Source organism: Panthera onca, chromosome B1 (genome assembly GCF_046562875.1).
Source record: "Panthera onca isolate mPanOnc1 chromosome B1, mPanOnc1 haplotype 2, whole genome shotgun sequence".
NCBI classification, from domain to species: domain Eukaryota; kingdom Metazoa; phylum Chordata; class Mammalia; order Carnivora; family Felidae; genus Panthera; species Panthera onca.
The window spans coordinates 105571957-105596688 of record NC_138342.1 but is presented as its reverse complement, the minus strand read 5'-3'; the positions used below and the strand labels follow the sequence as shown (position 1 = coordinate 105596688).

The 24732-nt window shown below is 37.0% G+C and overlaps 1 pseudogene; it reads left to right on the top strand.

The window, feature by feature from the left end:
- The first annotated feature begins 3323 nt into the window (after positions 1–3323).
- On the top strand, positions 3324–3583 carry LOC144616067 (cytochrome c oxidase subunit 7B, mitochondrial pseudogene; annotated as a pseudogene).
- The last annotated feature ends 21149 nt before the right edge of the window (positions 3584–24732 follow it).

Genomic DNA, 24732 nt, shown 5'->3' with positions numbered 1-24732 from the left:
CACTCGCAAAAAGATAGTCTCTTTAGCAAATGGTGCTGGGAGAACTGAACAGCAACATGCAGAAGAATGAAACTGGGCCACTTATCTAAATATGAGACAGGAAACCATCAAAATCCTACAGGAAAAAACAGGCACCAACCTCTTCGACCTCGGCCACAGCAACTTCTTACTTGACATGTCTCTGAAGGCAAGTGAGATAAAAGCAAAAATGAACTATTGGAACGTCATCAAGATAAAAAGCTTCTGCACAGCCAAGGAAACAGTCAACAAGACTAAAAAGCGACCAACAGATTGGGAGAAGATAGTTGCAAATTCCATATTGGATAAACGGTTAGTATCCAAAATCTATAAAGAATTTACCAAACTCAACACCTTTAAAAACAAATAATCCAGTGAAGAAATGGGCTGAAGACATGAGTAGACACAAGAATAGACACATGAAACAGACACATAAAGAGATGTTCAACATTGCTCATCATCAGGGAAATACAAATCAAAACTACACTGAGATACCACCTCACACTGGTCAGAGTGGCTAAAATTAACAATTTAAGAAACAACAGATATTGGTGAGGATATGGGGAAAGGGGAACCCTCCTGAACTATTGGTAGGAATGCAAACTGGTGCGGCCACTTTGGAAAACAGTGTGGAGGTTCCTGAAAAAATTAAAAATAGAATTACCCTGTGACCCAGGAATTTATCTGAAGGATACAGGAGTGCTTATTCAAAGGGGTACATGCACCCCAATGTTTATAGCAGCACTTTCAACAATAGCCAAATTATGGAAAGAGCCTAAATGTCCACCAACTAATGAATAGATAAAGAAGATGTGGTATATATATACTATGGAATACTACTCAACAATGAAAAAAGAATGAAATCTGGCCATTTTCAACAACATGGATGGAACTAGAGGGTATTATGCTAAGTGAAATAAGTCAGTCAGAGAAAGACAGATATCACATGATTTCCCCCGATGTGGAATTTGAGAAACTTAACAGATGATCACAGGGGAAGGGTAGGAATAATAAGATAAAGACAGAGAAGGAGGCAACCTGTAAGAAATTTTTAAATACAGAGAACAAACTGAGGGTTAATAGGGGTTGGGAAAATGGTTGTTGAACATTAAGAAGGGTACTTGTTGGCATGAGCATTGGTTGTTGTATGTTAGAGATGAATCACTGGAATCTACCCCTGAAGCCACGACTACACTGTGTTAGCTAACTTGATAATAAATAAAAACAAACAAGCAAAAAAAATAATAATTATTATTATTTTATATCTGTATAATAAAAATAAATGAACTGCTGATGCATACAGCATAAACATTTAAAAAAAAAAAAGATAGCCTTGAATTCATAGACATTTTTTAAGACTGCTTCAGAACCTTTTTTTCTTTTCCCCTTTACAAAAGATAGGTGCAAGAACAACATGACAGTTCAGAGTCTGAGCAGTCAGAAGGCAAATGTAAAAGTCAAATCTCTTAATAATTCAGAAGAAATCTTAGAGGGTTCAACTAATTTGCATGATGAGTTGAGAAAATTACCTAAGATTTGATAATCTAGGGATCATCCAAAGTGGTTGAATTAGACATATTAGACCAGGAAAAACTACTGGAGATTATTGCAAAGATTTCAGTCTTGATAAAAAACCAAGGATATAGGGCCACTTGGGTTGTTCAGTAAGTCAAATAAGTACTCTTAATATTGGCTCAGGTCATGATCTCCCGATTTTTGAAATCAAGCCCCGTGTCAGGCTCTGCACTGACAGGCTCTCTCTCTTTGTGGCCCTCCCCCTACTCGCCCGCACGCTCTCTCTCTAAAAAAATAAATAAATAAACACTTTTTTTTTAACGTTAACAAATCAAGGATATAAACTGGAACCAAAATGTTGGAGAGGCAGGGGAAAAATAACCTTTCTCTGCATGCTAGGAATCAAGAATGATGAGAGAGTGATGTAATAAACTACGGGGAGTGTATCATTCCTCTTGAAAACAGAAGTTACATCCGATGCCTAGACGGGAAGAACTGCACTCTTCCAGATAGCACCAGAATGCCACTCAGAAAATTCCTCTCAGCCAGAAATGGAAAGAATAGAGAGCACTTTCTAGGAGGTAGGAATTTATCTGCCAGTGTATAAGAGTCAAAGGCGAGGAAAGTTCACCTTCTAACCAACTCTCAGTGCAGGAAGAGCCCTTCAGGAGTGCTGCAGGCTGAGACGTGACTGTTCATCCCTGAGAAAAACTGAAGAGGCTAAAGTGGGATCTGATATGTGTTGCCTTCTAACCATAAAATTATGCTTGAAGCCACATTCCTTGCTGAGATGGGTAAGTAAATTAGTTCTTTCTCTAGAAATTCTCATTCCTTATAATGAAGTAAGCCTGGACACCCAGCTGTCATTCTGTTTGAGATGCAAGAGAGACTTGGTTGGTCCAAGGAGGAAGAGTTCCATCTTTTGGGCCACAGTTTATCGGTAGTAAGTACCTAAACTACACAGATAGGGAATAGCAGGAGAGAACACTGATCCTGCCGACTTAGCCGTGGGGCTGAGAATGTAGCTAATCTAAATGGTTTCTGTGGCTCTGATCAGGAAAATAGAAATGATTTCAACCATATAAATTAAAAAAATAGAATTCCTTTTGATAAATCAATTTTATCAGTTATTTTTTCATAGTGATACTTCATTATAAAATTCACGCCAATCTGACTAAAATTCCTAGTTCATCATCAATGCTAGAAATATTTCGTTCTAAGTGGACATGTAAAAATATTAGATTTTTGTATGCCAATTTGGTAGAAGTAATTATAAGTTATAACTAATGATTCTTAGGGTTAAAGTTAGGGTTTACAAATTAACTGCAACAATTCTGGATATGACTCCAAAATCAAAAGCAACAAAAGCAAAAATAAACAAGTGAGATTATATCAAAGTAAAAAGCTTTTGCATAGCAAAGAAAACCATTAACAAAATGAAATGGTAACCTACTGAGTGAAAGGAAATATTTGTAAATCATATATCCGATAAGAGGCTGATATCCAAGATATATAAAGAACTCATTGGACTCAATCGCAAAAAAACAGTTTTATTAAAAAATGGGCAGAGAATTGAAATAGACATTTTTCCAGAGAAGACATACAGATGGCCAAGACGCACATGAAAAGATGCTCAGCATCATTAATCATCAGAGAAATGCAAATCAAAACCACAATGAGATACTACTTCATACCTGTTAGAATAGCTATTATCAAAAAGACAGGCACTTGGCACAACGTTGTTGCAAACCTGCAGCTGCAGTTGCCACAGTTCTGTCTTCAGTTTCAGGATGTTTCCCAGGGCCAAAAACGCTCTACGTCTTCTAAGTTGTCTCTCGGAGTTCAAAGCATTCAGCAAACTATAGCAAAGCAGAGCCACCAGAAATGGACACCTGATTTCCATGACAAATATTGTGATGCTATATTAGCTGGTGGAGCCACTTTCTGTGTTGCTGTATGGGCACATACAGCAACATAAATTGGAATAGAATGGAACGTGTCTCCTGTTAGCAGAGTCACCCCAAAGGAATGGAGAGATCAGCCCAGCTGATATAATACTGAATTGTTTTAAAACCATCTCATAAGGGATAAAAGCACTGTTCACCCATTAAAATATAGCATACTGGGATGCCTGGGTGGCTCGGTTGGTTAAGCAACTGACTCTTCATTTCAGTTCAGATTGTGATCTCATGGTTTGTGGGATCGAGCCCTACATTGGGCTCTGTACTGACAGCACAGAGCCTTCTTGGTATATTCTCTCTCTCTCTCTCTCTCTCTTTCTCTCTCCCTCTCTCTGTCACTCTCTGCCCCTCCCCCACTCTCTCTTACTCTCTCTCATTATAAATAAATAAATAAATAAATAAATAAATAAAATAGAGCATGATTGAAGAAATAAAGTACATTTGAATCCTTAAAAAAATAAAAAGACAAGAAATCACAAGTGTTGGTGAGGATGTGCAGCATGGAGACCCTAGTGCACTGTTTGTGGGAATGTGAACTGGTGCAGCCATTATGGAAAACTCTATGAAGATTTTTCAAAAAAATTAAAATTAGAACTACCATGTGATCCAGTAATCCCACTCTGGGTATTTAGCCGAAGAAAATGAAAACATTAACTACAAAAAATATATACACCCTCATGTTCATTGCAGCATTATTTACAATAGTCAACATACAGAAACAACTTAAGTGTCCATCAGTGGATGAATGGGTAAAGAAATTGTGGTCTGGAATGCATATTTATGACAACATGAATGGACCTTGAAGTCATTATGCTAAGTGAAATGAGACAGAGAAAGACAAATACCATAAGATCTCTCATATGTGGAATCTAAAACAAACAAAACAAAACAAAACAAAACCAACCAACCAACCGACCAACAACAATGACAAAAACAGGTTCACAGTTATAGAGAACAAATTGGTGGTTGCCAGAGTAGAGGTGGGAGAGATGGGCAAAATGACAAAAGGTAAAAAGATCAATCAATCAATAAAGCCAGGCCTCAAAATCACATAATTTTCTACCTGAATAAGATGGTTTAATTGCTCCCACTACTTTCCGTCAACTCACTCATTTAATAGACTTACATACTAAGATCCAGAGAAATTAAGCAAATTACCCAAGATCGTATAAAGGGAGACATACCAATTACATTCCTCTTAATTTTTACTCTCTCTAATAGTGCTGAAGTTAAAAAATTCGATGCCCATGACTGTCTTTAGAAAAACATATTCCAAATCCTTGGATGTTGTCATAGTGCAAAGACTGGTATAAATTCCCCGAGAAGTAAAACTTTCAACTTCCACCCACGAGTAAGTGTTCCATGAATACATACAAGAAACCAGTAATCCTGACTCATCTGAGGGTAAAATAGTAGAGAAAGAGAACATGGCAGCCAGGAGGGAAAGGGATAAGGTGAACTGACAGATGACAAGATATATAATAATTATAAGCTAAGCAATCAAATGAAAAGTATGGTACAGTTTTAAAATTGTCATTTGGGAAATTTGTTGTCTCTAAATTGTAAAACATAATTTTACAAAACAGTAATTCAATTATATTTGCTCAATGCCTTTTTTTCTCCTATCCAAATGACATTTAATCTTCTGGAAGGGTGCACTTAAAAATCACTAATAACGTCTATAGTGTATATTTCTAAATATTTAATCTAAATATTTGACCAAAAAATCATGGTTTACATTAACATGAATACTTACTTTTCAAACCTCTCGAGTCTACAAAGGATTTGAAATAGCTTTAAAAATATCAGTCTTTCAAAATTTACTAAATGAAATCAATAATCAACATAGATTTGTTTGTGAAATTTGAGAAGGGCACCTATCATGATATTTGAGCGGAAGGCTGCAATCAATACTACAATCCAAACATCACTCAACAATACAGCATTGCACTTCTGTGAGTGTGTATGCTGATATTAAGAACTAGGGTTCAGCAATGCTATTTAAAATGTATAGTGCACTTTGTTACTGTGGTGAATAATTCATCAAACAATTGCTGGTGTGTGTATATGTATATTTGATGTAAAAGGTCATCGTCTGCTTTTAGAGGTCTTTTCCCTAACTCCACAGAGCTTTTGAATTCAATTTCTAGAAATACCATAAAATGTCATTGTCCCTTGATGCGATGATTCAGTTTTAATCATTACTATACCTGCGGGTTCTTCAATTAGTCTTGAAGCAAAATACTATGGCTTAAATTTAATTTTTAGTCATTTATATTTCATGCTCAGGCTGTTCATTTAGAGGAATTAAAATTGTGACAAGTAATGCTTGAGCACTGCTGATAATGTCTGCCACCTGAGTGTCTGCTCAGTGGGCCTCTGCTAGTAATGCTCCTCAATGCCAACATTTAATTTGTTAACTTTTTAAAGTAAAAGAGCAAGACCATTTGGTGGCTGTGTAGAACAACTTACTAAGCAGCCATTCAGATGTTAAAAGGTATTTGTGAGGACTGGGCGCTGTTTAGGGAACAACAAAAATGACTTAGGATAAAGGACAGAAATCAGATGTTTCTATTCTCTTGAATAACCTCAAAATTTCTTTCTTTTTTTTAATATTGATTTATTTTTGAGAGACAGCATGAGCGAGGGAGGGGCAGAGAGAGAGGAGGACAGAGGATCCAAAGGAGGCTCTGAGCTGACATCAGCAAGCCTGATGCAGGGCTTGAACTCACGAACTGTGAGATCATGACCTGAGCTGATGTTGGACGCTCAACCGAGTAAGCCACCCAGATGCCCCTAACCTCAAACTTTCTCAGGTGAGGAAAAAATACGTGAAATCCCTTATCATTGATAGTAATGCTAAGGCTGGAATCACAAGTGTGGGGAAAATTTCATTTGACATTTCTAGAAAAGTCAGCAGCTTGGATCCTTTGTATGAAACTAGCTTGTTCATATTATTTTCAGAGGAGTAATAATTTAATGAGTAAAGCTATTTCTTCAAAACACCTGAGGTTATGCTGCACTTGGCTACCCAACTCTTTTTTTTTTATTTTTTTTAATGTTTTTTATTTATTTTTGAGAAAGAGAGAGAGACAGAGTGTGAGCAGGAGAGGGGCAGAGAGTGAGGGAGACACAGAATCTGAAGCAGACTCCAGGCTCTGAGCTGTCAGCACAGACCCGGATGCAGGGCTTGAACTCTTGAATCACAATTCATGATCTGAGCTAAAGTGGGAGCTTAACCGACTAAGCCACCCAGGTGGTCCGGCTACACAACTCTTGAATCTGCTTAAAACATTCCAAACTTCTGAAATGAAATAACCATCCAATGTTATATCTTCCTCCACAAAAAGTAGTATTACTGGAGGAAATATTTTCATCATATAATAAAATTACCATTATGCAAGATAACATTTTACCTTGTATCTTACCCATCTTAGGAGGACAAGAATATTCTAACTCATAAGAACAGAAATATTATCCTACCTTCAAATTCCATCTAATAAAAATTTTACTCATAGTTAATTTAGCCCTTTTGAAATACCAGATGTTTTTAATTCTGTATTTTAATTTATTTGGGGATACAATTTCATTAAAGCAAAATTGTGTTATCCTTTGACTTGATGACACTGATAAAGATTTGTTGGAATATTTTAGTAAAACTTGCTCTTAAAAAAAAAGAATCCTCTGGAAACTGTTCAAGGAATCAAGTAAGTATAAAATTTACTTTATATATATGCAAACCAATATATCCTGCACCTTTGTAAAAGCTAATATAAAAACTGTCACAAAAATTCCAGTTTTAAACTTTGGCTCAAAAATTCATTTATTCATTCAATCACCAACTAAGTAAATATCTACTATGTGTCAGGTTGTGCTATTTGGTCCACACCTATGAGAGTATAAACATTAAATTAAGTTTCTTTCCATTGGTCAAGGTGGAGAACCCCAAATAGATTACTGAAAGTAAGGTATTGAGTAGATTTGAAAATCTCACTTTTAAGGATTTTTCTTTGAATAGCAAACCCACAAATTAATTAGTCAAAATTATATTTAGGGTTATCTTATTTATTTCTTTAGTATAATGTGACTTCATTACTATGTAAGAATCTAATCTTTTCTGAAATCTCTGTATTATTTTTAACACAGCAGCTGAATAAATCCCATTTAGCGATTTTCAATTTGATATAGACTCTGAATGTGTACTCCTCCCCTTTGTAGGACCCTGTCTCAATAATTGAACTGGTCAAACTCATTATAGAATAAATCTGATGACTCATAAAGTAGTTTTATTTTAAAAAAAGAGAAAAGAAAACATCATAATACAAATGATTGTGGTCACTAAAAATTATCTTGGGATTTATTATTTGTTTCCTTTTATATTCTTACATTGACTTCAAAAATAGTTTTACTACATCTTGAAAAATTTCTTCTGCTCTTTAACATTCCCAGAAAGGAACCGTGGAATGCTCCTATCAATAATAACAATAATGTTTCTATTTTAGTTAACTTTAAATAGACAAAATTTCATGTAAACATTAATGCTATTATAATTGCTTAATTTTTAATTGATTCTATCAGTTTTGTCCAAAGACCAGTTAAGTACTTTTTCTATACCTGGCAATTCATAACTCTTCAAGGTAATTCCCTTTATGTATTATATTTGCAAATCAGTCAGCCATTAAATTAATGGCAATTGATTATTAAAAGGTAAATAGTTAAGATAGACAAATAAGAAATCTAAAAATCTCTGACCTATAAATACCTTACATAAACTCACTCTTATAAATTCCTTATGAATTTATTTTATTGACATAAAAGAGGGAACTTTTTTGACAGTTATAAATTATGCTTACAATTTTCTTGTACTATTCTCCTTACCCAGCTAATTGAGTTTTCTTCCAAAGAATTTAGTATTCTCTCATCTCCCACAACACCTGCTTACTCAGGGGTACCATCTTCTGAATTGTACAGGTGGTGGTACAGAAGGGACAGGGCAGGCCTCCAGCTGGAAGTACAGAACATTTGTGTGGGGCAGGGACAGCTAACCCAACAGCTGATACTTGAAGTCAACACCAAGGTTACATCAACTCAACCGGTTCTGTTAATGAAATTGTACTGGAGAAGAAATCCTCTCCAATGGCAATAAAATTCAAAAATATATAGTTTCCAGTCTCTAAATAAGTTATAGAAAAATAAATTTAAAAAAAAAGTCTAGACCAAACATTGATTGAATAACCACTTTTTATGTTAAAAAAAAAAAAAGAAAAGACCAAGTTATTTTAACCTGTTTATCAGAGAGCCAAAATAAACGGGAGAAATAGAAACTGTATTCCAATACATTTTGCATCCAGTTTCAGCTGTAGCTCTTTTGGTAAATCTAAAGCCCATCAGGTTCCGGAAGATGGTGGCCTAGGAGGACGCGGGGCTCACAGCGCATCCTGCCGATCACTTAGATTCCACCTACACCTGCCTAAAGAACCCAGAAAACCGCCAGAGGATTAGCAGAAGGGAGTCTCCGCAGTCAAGCGCAGACTAGAGGCCCACGGAAGAGGGTAGGAAGGGCGGCGAGGCGGTGCGCGCTCCACGGACTGGCGGGAGGGAGCCGGGGCGGAGGGGCGGCTCGCCGGCCAAGCGGAGCCCCCGAGTCTGGCTGGCAAAAGCGGAGGGGCCGGACGGACTGTGTTCCGACAGCAAGCGCGACTTAGCGTCTGGAGGGTCATAAGTTAACAGCTCTGCTCGGAAAGCGGGAAGGCTGGAGGACAAAGGGAGGGAGAGCTGCTGAGCCCCCTGACGGCAGAGCTCAGCTTGGCGGGGAACAAAGGCGCACGCCAGCGCCATCTCCCCCGCCCATCCCCCAGCCAAAATCCCAAAGGGAACCAGTTCCTGCCAGGGAACTTGCTCGCTCCGCGCAAACACCCAACTCTGTGCTTCTGCGGAGCCAAACCTCCGGCAGCGGATCTGACTCCCTCCCGCTGCCACAGGGCTCCTCCTGAAGTGGATCACCTAAGGAGAAGCGAGCTAAGCCTGCCTCTCCAGCCCCCGTGCACCTTGCCTACCCACCCCAGCTAATACGCCAGATCCCCAGCAACACAAGCCTGGCAGTGTGCAAGTAGCCCAGACGGGACACGCCACCCCACAGTGAATCCCGCCCCTAGGAGAGGGGAAGAGAAGGCACACACCAGTCTGACTGTGGCCCCAGCAGTGGGCTGGGGGCAGACATTGGGTCGGACTGCGGCCCCGCCCACTAACTCCAGTTATACACCACAGCACAGGGGAAGTGCACTGCAGGTCCTCACCACGCCAGGGACTCTCCAAAATGACCAAACGGAAGAATTCCCCTCAGAAGAATCTCCAGGAAATAACAACAGCTAATGAACTGATCAAAAAGGATTTAAATAATATAACAGAAAGTGAATTTAGAATAATAGTCATAAAATTAATCGCTGGGCTTGAAAACAGTATACAGGACAGCAGAGAATCTCTTGCCACAAAGATCGAGGGACTAAGGAACAGTCACGAGGAGCTGAAAAACGCTTTAAACGAAATGCAAAACAAAATGGAAACCACGATGGCTCGGCTTGAAGAGGCAGAGGAGAGAATAGGTGAACTAGAAGATAAAGTTATGGAGAAAGAGGAAGCTGAAAGAAAGAGAGATAAAAAAATCCAGGAGTATGAGGGGAAAATTAGAGAACTAAGTGATACACTAAAAAAAAATAATATACGCATAATTGGTATCCCAGAGGAGGAAGAGAGAGGGAAGGGTGCTGAAGGGGTACTTGAACAAATTATAGCTGAGAACTTCCCTGAACTGGGGAAGGAAAAAGGCATTGAAATCCAAGAGGCACAGAGAACTCCCTTCAGACGTAACTTGAATCGATCTTCTGCACGACATATCATAGTGAAACTGGCAAAATACAAGGATAAAGAGAAAATTCTGAAAGCAGCAAGGGATAAACGTGCCCTCACATATAAAGGGAGACCTATAAGACTCGTGACTGATCTCTCCTTTGAAACTTGGCAGGCCAGAAAGGCTTGGCACGATATCTACAGTGTGCTAAACAGAAAAAATATGCAGCCGAGAATCCTTTATCCAGCAAGTCTGTCATTTAGAATAGAAGGAGAGATAAAGGTCTTCCCAAACAAACAAAAACTGAAGGAATTTGTCACCACGAAACCAGCCCTACAAGAGATCCTAAGGGGGATCCTGTGAGACAAAGTACCAGAGACATCACTACAAGCATAAAACATACAGACATCACAATGACTCTAAACCCATATCTTTCTATAATAACACTGAATGTAAATGGATTAAATGCGCCAACTAAAAGACATAGGGTATCAGAATGGATAAAAAAAAAAGACCCATCTATTTGCTGTCTACAAGAGACTCATTTTAGATCTGAGGACACCTTTAGATTGAGAGTGAGGGGATGGAGAACTATTTATCATGCTCCTGGAAGCCAAAAGAAAGCTGGAGTAGCCATACTTATATCAGACAAACTAGACTTTAAATTAAAGGCTGTAACAAGAGATGAAGAAGGGCATTATATAATAATCACAGGGTCTATCCACCAGGAAGAGCTAACTATTATAAATGTCTATGCGCCAAATACCCGAGCCCCCAGATATATAAAACAATTACTCATAAACATAAGCAACCTTATTGATAAGAATGTGGTCATTGCAGGGGACTTTAACACCCCACTTACAGAAATGGATAGATCATCTAGACACACAGTCAATAAAGAAACAAGGGCCCTGAATGATACATTGGATCAGATGGACTTGACAGATATATTTAGAACTCTGCATCCCAAAGCAACAGAATATACTTTCTTCTCGAGTGCACATGGAACATTCTCCAAGATAGATCATATACTGGGTCACAAAACAGCCCTTCATAAGTTTACAAGAATTGAAATTATACCATGCATACTTTCAGACCACAATGCTATGAAGCTTGAAATCAACCACAGGAAAAAGTCTGGAAAACCTCCAAAAGCATGGAGGTTAAAGAACACCCTACTAACGAATGAGTGGGTCAACCAGGCAATTAGAGAAGAAATTAAAATATATATGGAAACAAACGAAAATGAAAATACAACAATCCAAACGCTTTGGGATGCAGCGAAGGCAGTCCTGAGAGGAAAATACATTGCAATCCAGGCCTATCTCAAGAAACAAGAAAAATCCCAAATACAAAATCTAACAGCACACCTAAAGGAAATAGAAGCAGAACAGCAAAGGCAGCCTAAACCCAGCAGAAGAAGAGAAATCATAAAGATCAGAGCAGAAATAAACAATATAGAATCTAAAAAAACTGTAGAGCAGATCAACGAAACCAAGAGTTGGTTTTTTGAAAAAATAAACAAAATTGACAAACCTCTAGCCAGGCTTCTCAAAAAGAAAAGGGAGATGACCCAAATAGATAAAATCATGAATGAAAATGGAATGATTACAACCAATCCCTCAGAGATACAAACAATTATCAGGGAATACTATGAAAAATTATATGCCAGCAAATTGGACAACCTGGAAGAAATGGACAAATTTCTAAACACCCACACTCTTCCAAAACTCAATCAGGAGGAAATAGAAAGCTTGAACAGACCCATAACCAGCGAAGAAATTGAATCGGTTATCAAAAATCTCCCAACAAATAAGAGTCCAGGACCAGATGGCTTCCCAGGGGAGTTCTACCAGACATTTAAAGCAGAGATAATACCTATCCTTCTCAAGCTATTCCAAGAAATAGAAAGGGAAGGAAAACTTCCAGACTCATTCTATGAAGCCAGTATTACTTTGATTCCTAAACCAGACAGAGACCCAGTAAAAAAAGAGAACTACAGGCCAATATCCCTGATGAATATGGATGCAAAAATTCTTAATAAGATACTAGCAAATCGAATTCAACAGCATATAAAAAGAATTATTCACCATGATCAAGTGGGATTCATTCCTGGGATTCAGGGCTGGTTCAACATTCGCAAATCGATCAACGTGATACATCACATTAACAAAAAAAAAGAGAAGAACCATATGATCCTGTCAATCGATGCAGAAAAGGCCTTTGACAAAATCCAGCACCCTTTCTTAATAAAAACCCTTGAGAAAGTTGGGATAGAAGGAACATACTTAAAGATCATAAAGGCCATTTATGAAAAGCCCACAGCTAACATCATCCTCAACGGGGAAAAACTGAGAGCTTTTTCCCTGAGATCAGGAACACGACAGGGATGCCCACTGTCACCGCTGCTGTTTAATATAGTGCTGGAAGTTCTAGCATCAGCAATCAGACAACAAAAGGAAATCAAAGGCATCAAAATTGGCAAAGATGAAGTCAAGCTTTCGCTTTTTGCAGATGACATGATATTATACATGGAAAATCCGATAGACTCCACCAAAAGTCTGCTAGAACTGATACATGAATTCAGCAAAGTTGCAGGATACAAAATCAATGTGCAGAAATCAGTTGCATTCTTATACACTAACAATGAAGCAACAGAAAGACAAATGAAGAAACTGATCCCATTCACAATTGCACCAAGAAGCATAAAATACCTAGGAATAAATCTAACCAAAGATGTAAAAGATCTGTATGCTGAAAACTATAGAAAGCTTATGCAGGTAATTGAAGAAGATATAAAGAAATGGAAAGACATTCCCTGCTCATGGATTGGAAGAATAAATATTGTCAAAATGTCAATACTACCCAAAGCTATCTACACATTCAATGCAATCCCAATCAAAATTGCACCAGCATTCTTCTCGAAACTAGAACAAGCAATCCTAAAATTCATATGGAACCACAAAAGGCCCCGAATAGCCAAAGTAATTTTGAAGAAGAAGACCAAAGCAGGAGGCATCACAATCCTAGACTTTAGCCTCTACTACAAAGCTGTCATCATCGAGACAGCATGGTATTGGCATAAAAACAGACACATAGACCAATGGAATAGAATAGAAACCCCAGAACTAGACCCACAAACGTATGGCCAACTCATCTTTGACAAAGCAGGAAAGAACATCCAGTGGAAAAAAGACAGTCTCTTTAACAAATGGTGCTGGGAGAACTGGACAGCAACATGCAGAAGGTTGAAACTAGACCACTTTCTCACACCATTCACAAAAATAAACTCAAAATGGATAAAGGACCTGAATGTGAGACAGGAAACCATCAAAACCTTAGAGGAGAAAGCAGGAAAAGACCTCTCTGACCTCAGCCGTAGCAATCTCTTACTCGGCACATCCCCAAAGGCAAGGGAATTAAAAGCAAAAGTGAATTACTGGGACCTTATGAAGATAAAAAGCTTCTGCACAGCAAAGGAAACAACCAACAAAACTAAAAGGCAACCAACGGAATGGGAAAAGATATTTGCAAATGACACATCGGACAAAGGGCTAGTATCCAAAATCTATAAAGAGCTCATCAAACTCCACACCCGAAAAACAAATAACCCAGTGAAGAAATGGGCAGAAAACATGAATAGACACTTCTCTAAAGAAGACATCCGGATGGCCAACAGGCACATGAAAAGATGTTCAACGTCGCTCCTTATCAGGGAAATACAAATCAAAACCACACTCAGATACCACCTCACGCCAGTCAGAGTGGCCAAAATGAAGAAATCAGGAGACTATAGATGCTGGAGAGGATGTGGAGAAACAGGAACCCTCTTGCACTGTTGGTGGGAATGCAAATTGGTGCAGCCGCTCTGGAAAGCAGTGTGGAGGTTCCTCAGAAAATTAAAAATAGACCTACCCTATGACCCAGCAATAGCACTGCTAGGAATTTATCCAAGGGATACAGGAGTACTGATGCATAGGGGCACCTGTACCCCAATGTTTATAGCGGCACTCTCAACAATAGCCAAATTATGGAAAGAGCCTAAATGTCCATCAACTGATGAATGGATAAAGAAATTGTGGTTTATATACACAATGGAATACTACGTGGCAATGAGAAAAAATGAAATATGGCCTTTTGTAGCAACGTGGATGGAACTGGAGAGTGTGATGCTAAGTGAAATAAGCCATACAGAGAAAGACAGATACCATATGGTTTCACTCTTATGTGGATCCTGAGAAACATAACAGAAACCCATGGGGGAGGGGAAGGAAAAAAAAAAAAAAAAAAAGAGGTTAGAGTGGGAGAGAGCCAAAGCATAAGAGACTGTTAAAAACTGAGAACAAACTGAGGGTTGATGGGGGGTGGGAGGGAGGGCAGGGTGGGTGATGGGTATTGAGGAGGGCACCTTTTGGGATGAGCACTGGGTGTTGTATGGAAACCAATTTGACAGTAAATTTCATATATTAAAAAATAAAAAAAAATAAAAAAATAAAAAAAATAAAAAAGCCCATCAAAGGTAGATTTATCAAAGAACCGTTACCAGGACTTTGTTTTTGCACTGCTGATGTAACACTGTAAACAATAACACATACAAATTTCCAGAGAAGAAGAGACATGTAGAATTCAACATTTATGTTAATTATCTAACACTTAAGCCACTTATTGGTTGCCAATTGGCAGCTTTAAAATTAAAGGCTAAACTGGAATGCTTTCACATTTTCGTTTTCTTTTCTGTCAGACTAGATAGGCACTAGAAGCAATTTAAGAGGGAATGGTGTAATAAAACAGCAGGTATGTCTGTTGATTTCTCAGGTAAACATCCATAATTGGTAAAGGGTATTTACAACATGAGGCCACTTCCCATTCAATTTCAATAACCTTCTTCAATTGCATGGCCAAGTCTCATTCCACAGGGCTACAACACCTGATCCAAACACATTTGTCCTTCCCGTAGTTTATAGAGACCTACCGGATTATGTGACTGTGTTTTACAGCAGCAATTGCTTTCTTTTTGGTTGTAAACAATAGAATGCATAAGAGTAGTCACAAAATACTGTTTTCAACCATTCTGAGACTAATCAACTGGGTGGTTACTGCATCATTGGCCTTTCACCTTGATAGTAGCAGCTAGCTATAGTGGAAATGTTATGGCTTTGCATTCCACACTTATACAGCTTGCTAATGCAGCAGCCACTTTCCAAATGGAAAATTCTGTGTTCTGAGTGAGGTTTTTCGTTTAGTTTCATATTCTCATCAGTAATAGTTAAATGGCTATAAGCAATTTTAACAGTTCACAATCAAACCATTTACGCTGAATTTAGAACACTATGGAAAGTTAGTATCTCTTATAACTTCAGACGGAGGAGCACAAGTAAAATCAGAAAATGTAATTTCTGCAAAACCATAAGTCAAATCATTCCTACAAATGTCATTCAGATGAAAAGGAAAGGATTTTCTGTTGAGTTCAAACAATGAATCTTATTTTCCCCAGTGCAAGAGTCATTTCTAATGAATGGAAGAGATATAGTTGTTCTTCTTTCAGATGAGAGGCCTACTGAGTCAATTAGTGAGACAAATTATATTTAATCACTAATTTTAGGCGTCCAATAAAAGAGAATGCATTGCTTCACCAGCCCAGAGAGATTTCGTCACTCAAGAAAGAGATTGAGCAGTTTCAGTTTTCTACAGCAGTGTGCCTCAATTTCAGCAGTAACACAAAACATCTGCCGTCTTCTAGCTTCATTCGGTAACCTGCCTCAGAGCCAAGAGTACATGCCCTTCTCCATCTACTACTTTGTTACTCACAGTGCATACATGTCTGTGACTCCCAGTCGAGCTAGATTTTCTGTGAGGGAAGATCATACAGTATGACTCTTTGATCCTTACAAACCCTGGACCAATGCTTTCAACATAGAAGGTACTTAGTAAAGGGATTTTGTCAAACAAATCAAACTTGACAACGTGTGGTGAATCAGAGTACCTAAAAATAAATAATTCACATAAAAATAGGAAATGCTATAGCATCATTTTGTATTTATGTGGTTTTGCATGGTTTTTAAAGTATTGAACCTGGAAAGAGGAACCACAGCTACAGTCTTACAAAATAGCATTCGCTATAAAAATTACTGACTTTGCAGTTCATTCTTAACTTCCCACAGATTGTTAAAGCAATAATAAAGAGGCTTTTAATAGCAGAAAAGCTCAGAAACAGAATAAGTAACACGTTTCATTCTTTTTCCATACTCTGAAAGATCCATGTCTTAAAAAATCCATGTGGTTACTATATCACATTCTTCATATGTGATAGTCATTTTTCATGATTGAGAAATGATACTAATTTATATTATTTCTTTACTTTCTTGACACTGTTTATTTTACATTGTTTCTCTTAGGGAAAAAAATCACTCTTGAGGCCCAAAAAGCATTATCCAAAGGCTACCTTAGTTCAGTGACTGCCAAGATGGGAGTCACATTTCATTAGTTGAGCAAATTTGTCCAACGTCTGTTTTGGAATTTTCATTTAAGCAGCATTAAATTTCAAATTAAGTATGTATGCCATTGGCAAAGATTCTCTTGGAAATTTTATCTAGAAGGTAGTAAATATGGCTTTGTTTATTTAGAAAATATTGAGACATAAATAAATTTACTATGCACATTTTTGTGGACAAAAATTAAGCAAGAAATTCCTGAAATAATTTGAAATCTATACGTCTTCATTCATCAAGCATCAGATCAACATCTGTTACATGAACAGGGCTAACTGTATACCTGGACTACATAGACATTTTCTAAGAAGTATACAGGCATGGAGACTTTTAAAGAAATCAATTTCCAGATCTTCAGTTTCTTTATGTACCCCATCCAAAACTGTATCCAGCTGGAAATACACCTGTGATGAATGTATCACTTCACAGTTGTTCTTCTCTTACTTTCTAAAAGAAAGGGGTATCTCAAACCCACCTTGAATCTTATCAGGGTATATCAAGGTATACAAGGTATACCTCAAGGTAAACAAAACTTCAGAGCACTAAACAAAAGGACAATTCAAAATATTAAAGTCAGTGTGTGAAACTACATTTGTGAAAGACAGAAAATGAAGCCTCTGACCATCAGAAGATTTGTAGACTGACAACTCCCGAATGTGGTCTTTGGACAAAGGTGCCACTTGGAGCTTCTTCAAAATGCAAAATCTCAGGCTCTATTGGGTGAATTTCAAGATCCCTGGGTGATTCCTATGCATATCATTAATGCTTAAGACACATTGGTTTGCAATCTTTGTTTTCAACAAGAAGGAGAACTAATTTAGCCATCAGCCTGTCATTAAAAGCTACTTTTAATATTAGATCATTGAATGACTTTTGTCACAGAACATGTAAGTTTTTAAATCATCAAAAATTATATCTTTTGCAACTATTTACATATATAAATAAAACTTATAATTGTCATCTTAAAAATATGAGGGGCATTTCATTTTTCAAAATCATTTAGAAACTATATGAGCAAAAATTGCGAATACCACTACTCTGAACTAGCCTGCTCACTGCCAGAAAAGGGCCACTCAAAGACAGTATTGACTGTCACTTTCAGGAGTGACATCATGGGGCTCCTGGCTGTCTCAGTTGGAAGAACATGCAACTCTTAATCTTGGGATTGTGAGTCTAAGCTCCACATTGGGTGTAGAGAGTAGTGAAATGAAATGAAGTAAAATAAAATAAAATAAAATAAAATAAAATAAAATAAAATAAAATAAAACTTAAAAAAGAGTAACATCATGAGGATGGTGTTTGAGAGAGATTCTGGCAACAGAGGAAGGTGAAGAGATGTTTCATATCAACTGGTAACTAGTTAAACCAGTGATTCTCAATCCATATATATATATATCAAAAATATTTAAAGACTTTTTTAAATAAATAGGTCTGGGGTCGGAACCCCAGCATCTGGATTTCTAAGTAGCTTTCAGGATCCTAATGGGCAATGGAAAGGGTCACTATTTCCCTGAATCTCTTTCTACATTCATCCCATGTGTTAGAGAAGTGACCAGGCACAATAGGATCTTCCTTCCAGAATCTAGACTTTTTTTCATGAAATCCTATTACAGTAGATATCTTTATCTCGATAAATTCTGCCCATCTGTCTTCCAGCTGCTACAGTAAGAGAGGGAACAAGGAATATTTCAAGAAATTATGGCTTGATTAATTAGAAGGATAGGCTTTCCTGTAAAGCAGACCTCAGAGTTGTGGGGAGAATAGATATACAATTTTACAATTGTTGAGATGTTTATTGGACATGTAGGTAGAGATATTGTGTTGGTTGTGTCAGTTAGATATATCAGTCTGGATATCAGGTATTTATAAAGATATAAATTTGAGAGACATCTGCATAAATATGGTGTTTAATTTGAGATTTGGGTGAGGTTGCCAAGGAAGTGAGTGTAGATACAGAGTAGAAAGGCTCTGAAGACCCAGATTGCTTTGGGAACGTGCTGCCAAATTAAGTAAGCCTTTGTTCTTATCTTAGGAAACTTCTGAGAAATATTTTAAACTAGTAGTCCATTGCCTTCCTTCCTCTTAAAACACATTTTCGTTGATATTTTTGAAAATTAGTTTGTCTGATTTTCCTTCTTCAGTCACTTCTTTGTTGGTTCCAAATCTTTTTTTTTTTTTTATTGTATTGTTGACCCACATTATGTTTGTTTCAGGTGTACAACATAGTGATTCCACAACTCTAGAAGCTGTGCCCTGCTCACCACAAGTGTGGCTACCATCTGTCACCATACAGCACTGTGGCAATAGCATTGACTGTATTCTCTATACTGTGCCTTTCATCCCTGTGATTAATTCATTCCATAACTGGAGGCCTGTACCTCCCACTCCCCTTCATCCATTTTGCCATCCCCTCACCAAATCTTGTGCTTCCTTCCAAATCTTGTGCTTAAATGTTAGTGGGCTATCTCTATCTCTTCCTCTTTCAGCACACACACACACACGCGTGTGCACACAGGCTTAGCAAGTGACTGCATAGTCTGATTCATTTTCAACAAATATTTATTGAACACTCACTATGTAACAGCAACTCTTCTAAGATCTGAAATACTGAAGTAAGCAAAACAAATAAAATTCCACTCTAAAGAATCTTATTCTAGCATAGACGAAAGCTAAGAACATCTATAGGTAAAGTATGTAATATCTTAGATAGTAATAAGACCAAATGAGATATATAAGGCCACAGATGACTGTATAAAATTTAAGGCTTATAATAGAGCAATGGATTGAAGCATAGTGTGTGTGCTATATATATATATATATATATATATATATATATATATATACAGTGTGTGTGCTATATATATATATATATATATATATATATACATATACATATTATACATATCTACCCATATCTATATCTATGTCTATGTCTATGTCTATGTCTATGTCTATGTCTATATCTATGTCTATGTCTATATCTATAGCAAAACAAGCAAACAAAAATTCCCCATGGATTAATTTCAGAGATTCTTAAAGTAATAACTTATTAGAAAAACTCATCAGCAAAAGTAAAGAATCATTTATCTTACCTTTTCTGTATGAATTGTATTTTAGGAAAACCTAATAGAAGATGAGAAAAAATGTATTATTATTATTTATTTTTTTTTAGAGACAGTATGAGCCAGGGAGGGGCAGAAAGAGGACAGAGGATCTGAATCAGACTCTACTCTGACAGCGGTGAGCCCAATGCGGAGCTCGAACTCACAAACCGTGAGATCGTGACCTGAGCCAAAATCAGACACTCAACCAACAGAGCCATTTTTTCAGGAACCCCAGAAAAAAAAATGTGCACTCTATGGAAGAATTTTAACTTACAAATGCCAAAGGAATTAACTAATTAGAATATCATTATTTTGCAGCAAAGAAGGAAAGAATTCATGTGGGAAATTATCACAATGCCAAAGGAATTAGTTGAAAGACTGGAAATTTTACAATGGATTGTTCAAGCTGACAACACCTGAATGAAATGATCAATTTAATATCATTATACATCTCCTGATGTCACAGAATAAGTACACAAAGTCACCTATGAAGGATTCTTGCCAAAAGAATTGAACCTGAATCCAATCAAGCCTCTAGACATAAAAAGCAATTTACAGGACACAGAGAAGTAGAGAAGCATAAAGGATACTGTAAGCATAAAGTCAGCTAAATCAATTAGGTGGATCCCTACTTGGATTCTGGGTAAATAAACTAACTGCAAAAAAAAGATATTTTGGAGTTAAACTGGGAACTTTTAATATTTCCTGAGTGTTACATTATTCTAAGAAATTATTATGTTTCTTAGATGTGATAAGTTAGTACAGTTATGTTTTTTAAAGTATCCTTAACCCAATTCAGCAGTACTTAACTCACCTTTACTATCTTGTTTCTTCCAAATTTTAACACTTTAAAATTGAGATATTTTAAAGCAAATATCAGATATCACAATGTAAATATTACAAAAGAATTCTGTGTGTATCTGTAAGAGAGAAGACTCTTTTTTTGCTGTAATTATTGAATTTTTGGATTGTTAACTAAAGAGTAGTTAAGAGTTCCTTCATTCCATTACCAGTTTATAGACAGAACTGAGTCCAGCCCCACCAGAACACAAGTTTGGGATTGGCCTGACTGATAGCATTGAATTCAGTGTTGAAGGTAGTCTCTAAAATGGCCTTGGATAATGCCCACCTCCCAATATTTATGTTCTTGTGTGATGCCCTCCCCTTGAGTATAGACTAGATTTAATAACTAATTTTAACTTCACAGAATATGGCAGAAGTGATCAGATGTCACATCTGAGATCAGATTATCAAAGATCGTGGCTTCCATCTTGGGTGCTTAGGTTCTCTTTTATTCTGTCAGATCACTGGATTCTGGGAAAAGCCAGCTGCCGTGACATGAAGCAGCCCTATAGAGAGATCCACATGAGTGAAGTTGGAAGTAGATCTTCTGAAGTCTGCCCAAAGGCATATGAGTGAGTTTGGAAGCAGATCCTCACCCAGTTGAGCCTTCAGATGACAGTAGTGCTATCCAATGGTTTAACCTCTACATTGGATGAGATAGACTTTAGGCAAGAACCACCTAGTTATATCACTCTGGGATTCCTGAGTAGGATTCTTTCCTCTTCTAGGTTCTACGTATCGTTAACCCCACCACCGTTAACATTCTCTTTTGAGAATCTATAACTCGTATCCAGATATTTGACTCAGGTGTCACCTATATTTATCTTGCCTCATTCCTCTCCTCTATCTTTTTATTTTTATTTTATTTTCCCATCCCACTTACTTACTTTCACTCAGTACTCAGCTTTAAGATTATAAAATTAATTAAAAATTGTTAATGAAAGCTGTCTTAGCTAATAAAAAAAATGTATTCCCTTATTACTATAATAGGGAAGAGTCTTGTCCTTACTGTGATCAAACTAAATAACTGACTTTCGAATAATAGAGGGTAAATATTTCACACCTCTGTGCTAGATCAGGCAAGGCATTGTCTTTTTAAAGATGAAAGAAGATATCACTTCCTAGGGGTATTTGTGAAAAAGAGGGAGTAAATGAACAGATTTTTGGCTGTGGGTGTTTTATAGCTCCAGTCTTTAGCTAGCAAATGGGGATTACTCACTCATAAAGTTCAATTAAGATGTTTATTAGGGAGAAATGCAAAACTCTTGCTATTTGGTTGACTACTATAGAAACTAATCTACAGAATGTGTCTATTTTAAAATAATTTTTGGGGTGCCTGGGTGGCTCAGTTGGTTAAGCGTCTGACTTTGGCTCAGGTCGTGATCTCACGGTTCGTGGGTTCGAACCTGCATTGGGGTCTGTGCTGACAGCTCAGAGCCTGGAGCCTGTTTCAGATTCTGTGTCTCCCTCTCTCTCTGCCCGTCCCCCACTCGCACTCTGCCTCTGTCTCAAAAATAAATAAACATTTAAAAAAATTTTTTTTAAATAATTTTCACAGTATTGGCATAGCTGTGTTGTTTTACAATTTCTTGCTGTAATTGATTTAAAATAAAACTGTATCATGATTATACAACATCAAGTTGAATGGTATATCCATCTTTAGGAAAAGCAAGACTAGCAGTCAATGCAGACAATACAGAGCCATTTGAGAGAGGGGACTGAGCCAATGCAATGTATCCATTGCATCGTCACCATCACATGGAGCTTAATCTATGGCAGGAGCTCTTCTATGCAATCTATACTCTTAACTCCTTTAATTCTCATAGAAAGCCTGTTAGATAAGAACTCCTATTAACCCCATCTTAACATGAGGAAAACGAGATACAGAGGGACTACCTAATTTGCCCATAGCATTAGAGCTCTCAAGTGTCCAGAGTTCATGTTTTTTATTGCTGCATTATACTTTAATACTCCATTTAAAGCAATATTTGGCTTGCCTAAAATCACTATTGATAAGATCTGAACCAAGAGCAATAGACCTATCACAGAAGAAACCTTTTCATGCATAGCAATACAGAAATACACATGCACACATGTACATGCACACACACAAACATATATATTACTAATACATTCATAGCATATATGTACATATGCTAATAAGTAATATTTTGGTGTATGTTTGATTTTTAAAGATTTGTTGCCAAGAAAATAGGCACTGAGTCATAAATCTCCATATAATATTATAAGTAGAGAGAGAAATGATAAACACTAATGAGAGAAAGAGTTTCATATATTTTCTTAATTAGCATCTTGATTTTTATTTAAGAATGAGTAAACTTTATTTGCTATCTAAGCAATAATTATTATCTCTAGATTTGTTGAAGGAGGTCATTGAGAGGACATGACTGTCAGTTGACCTGCAAGCTAAACCTGGGCACTTAGGGGTTCCTTACCACTCCCCTGCAAACCCCCACACTCCCCACTCCCATGCTTGGAATGTAAACTCCACCCACCACTCTGTAGGGGAAGCTGCTTCAAGAATGCAGCCTTGAGAGAGTAGCATGTTGTTAAGACCATCTGGACTGGTCTGCACCCCATTAAGTTCTCTCTATAAACTTCTAAGATTCTGGCCAACAAATTCAGTGATCTATTCACCTCATGGCCGCCCAAAACCACCCTTGTAAGTCCTCTTGCTTACTAAAACTACCACCTACCAATCTGGAGTGCTTACTTCTTTCTTTGGTCTCGCATTGCCCTCCACGTTTGGGGGCCAGTTTCATAGGAACTCTTATAGTTGCAAACCAACATGATTATATTTGTAAATCATGTAAATATTTCTTAATGATATTAATTGTTAATTTGTGTTTCCAATTCAAAGTATCATTATTACATTTTCATTTGTTTTAATGTAAATTTATATTTATAATGGCTTATTCATACTTAATCGTGACTTACAGTAAAGTCTGGATTTTGTTATTAAAAGAGAAAAAAACACAAATAGCATGCCTTTTATTCTTTCTCCTCTACCACCTTCAACATTTATAAATATTAATATTATTGTTTGTTTTTATTTGAATAGTTATTTACAGTGCTTAATAAAGATGATTGCAATAAATGTTAGAGAAACTAGTTTCCTGTTGTAAAGAATTCTATTACTCTCATTCTTAAGAGAGCATGAAGATAACTTATGCTGAGGGAAAAAATAATGCATTGCTTTGAGACAAGATTGTTTCTTATTTTTCTTTTATTATATAGTTCTAAAGATCATTAATAAAGAGAGTAATAGTAACATTATCATTTTGCATGCAGGAAGGCTACCATTTTTGCTAACTGATGAATGAAAAACAGAAAACATTAACAAAATGATTACCAAAGTCAAAGTGAAATTAGAGAATGAAAGTGACCCTTGAGGAGTCTTTCAATGATTTACTGAGTTAATACTAATGATCAAGGAGGGCTCTCTAGTACTGCTTATTTTTTTATTTACAAATTAAGGAGAAATCTTTTTTCACTTGGTCAAGTGTGATCCTGAAATATTTTTTTCTGAGTTAACTTAGATGATTTCTATCTTGCTTTGATGGAGGAAACCTAGTTACTTCCGATTCTGCAAACAAAGCCCTACATTACTGAGCTCCAGAGATGTAAACATAAGCAGCAAAGACGTTCTTCCTATCATGTAAATAAATGATATTTTTAAAAATCTTAAGTGATAATTTGAGCATAATGCACATTTTACATTTGCTTATACCCAGTTTCATCTGTGAGAAACACTAGGTGAATATAAAAAACCCACTCGGCCAGGCCTGCCACTAAGGCACAAAATGACACACGCACACATCACCAACATGTCTGGCTTCCTCAGTTCATGGTGTATGTTGGGCGCCACGTCCATCCATATCTGACGTTGCCACTTTCTACCCAATTTCAGATAATCTTCCTTCCATAATTTCATG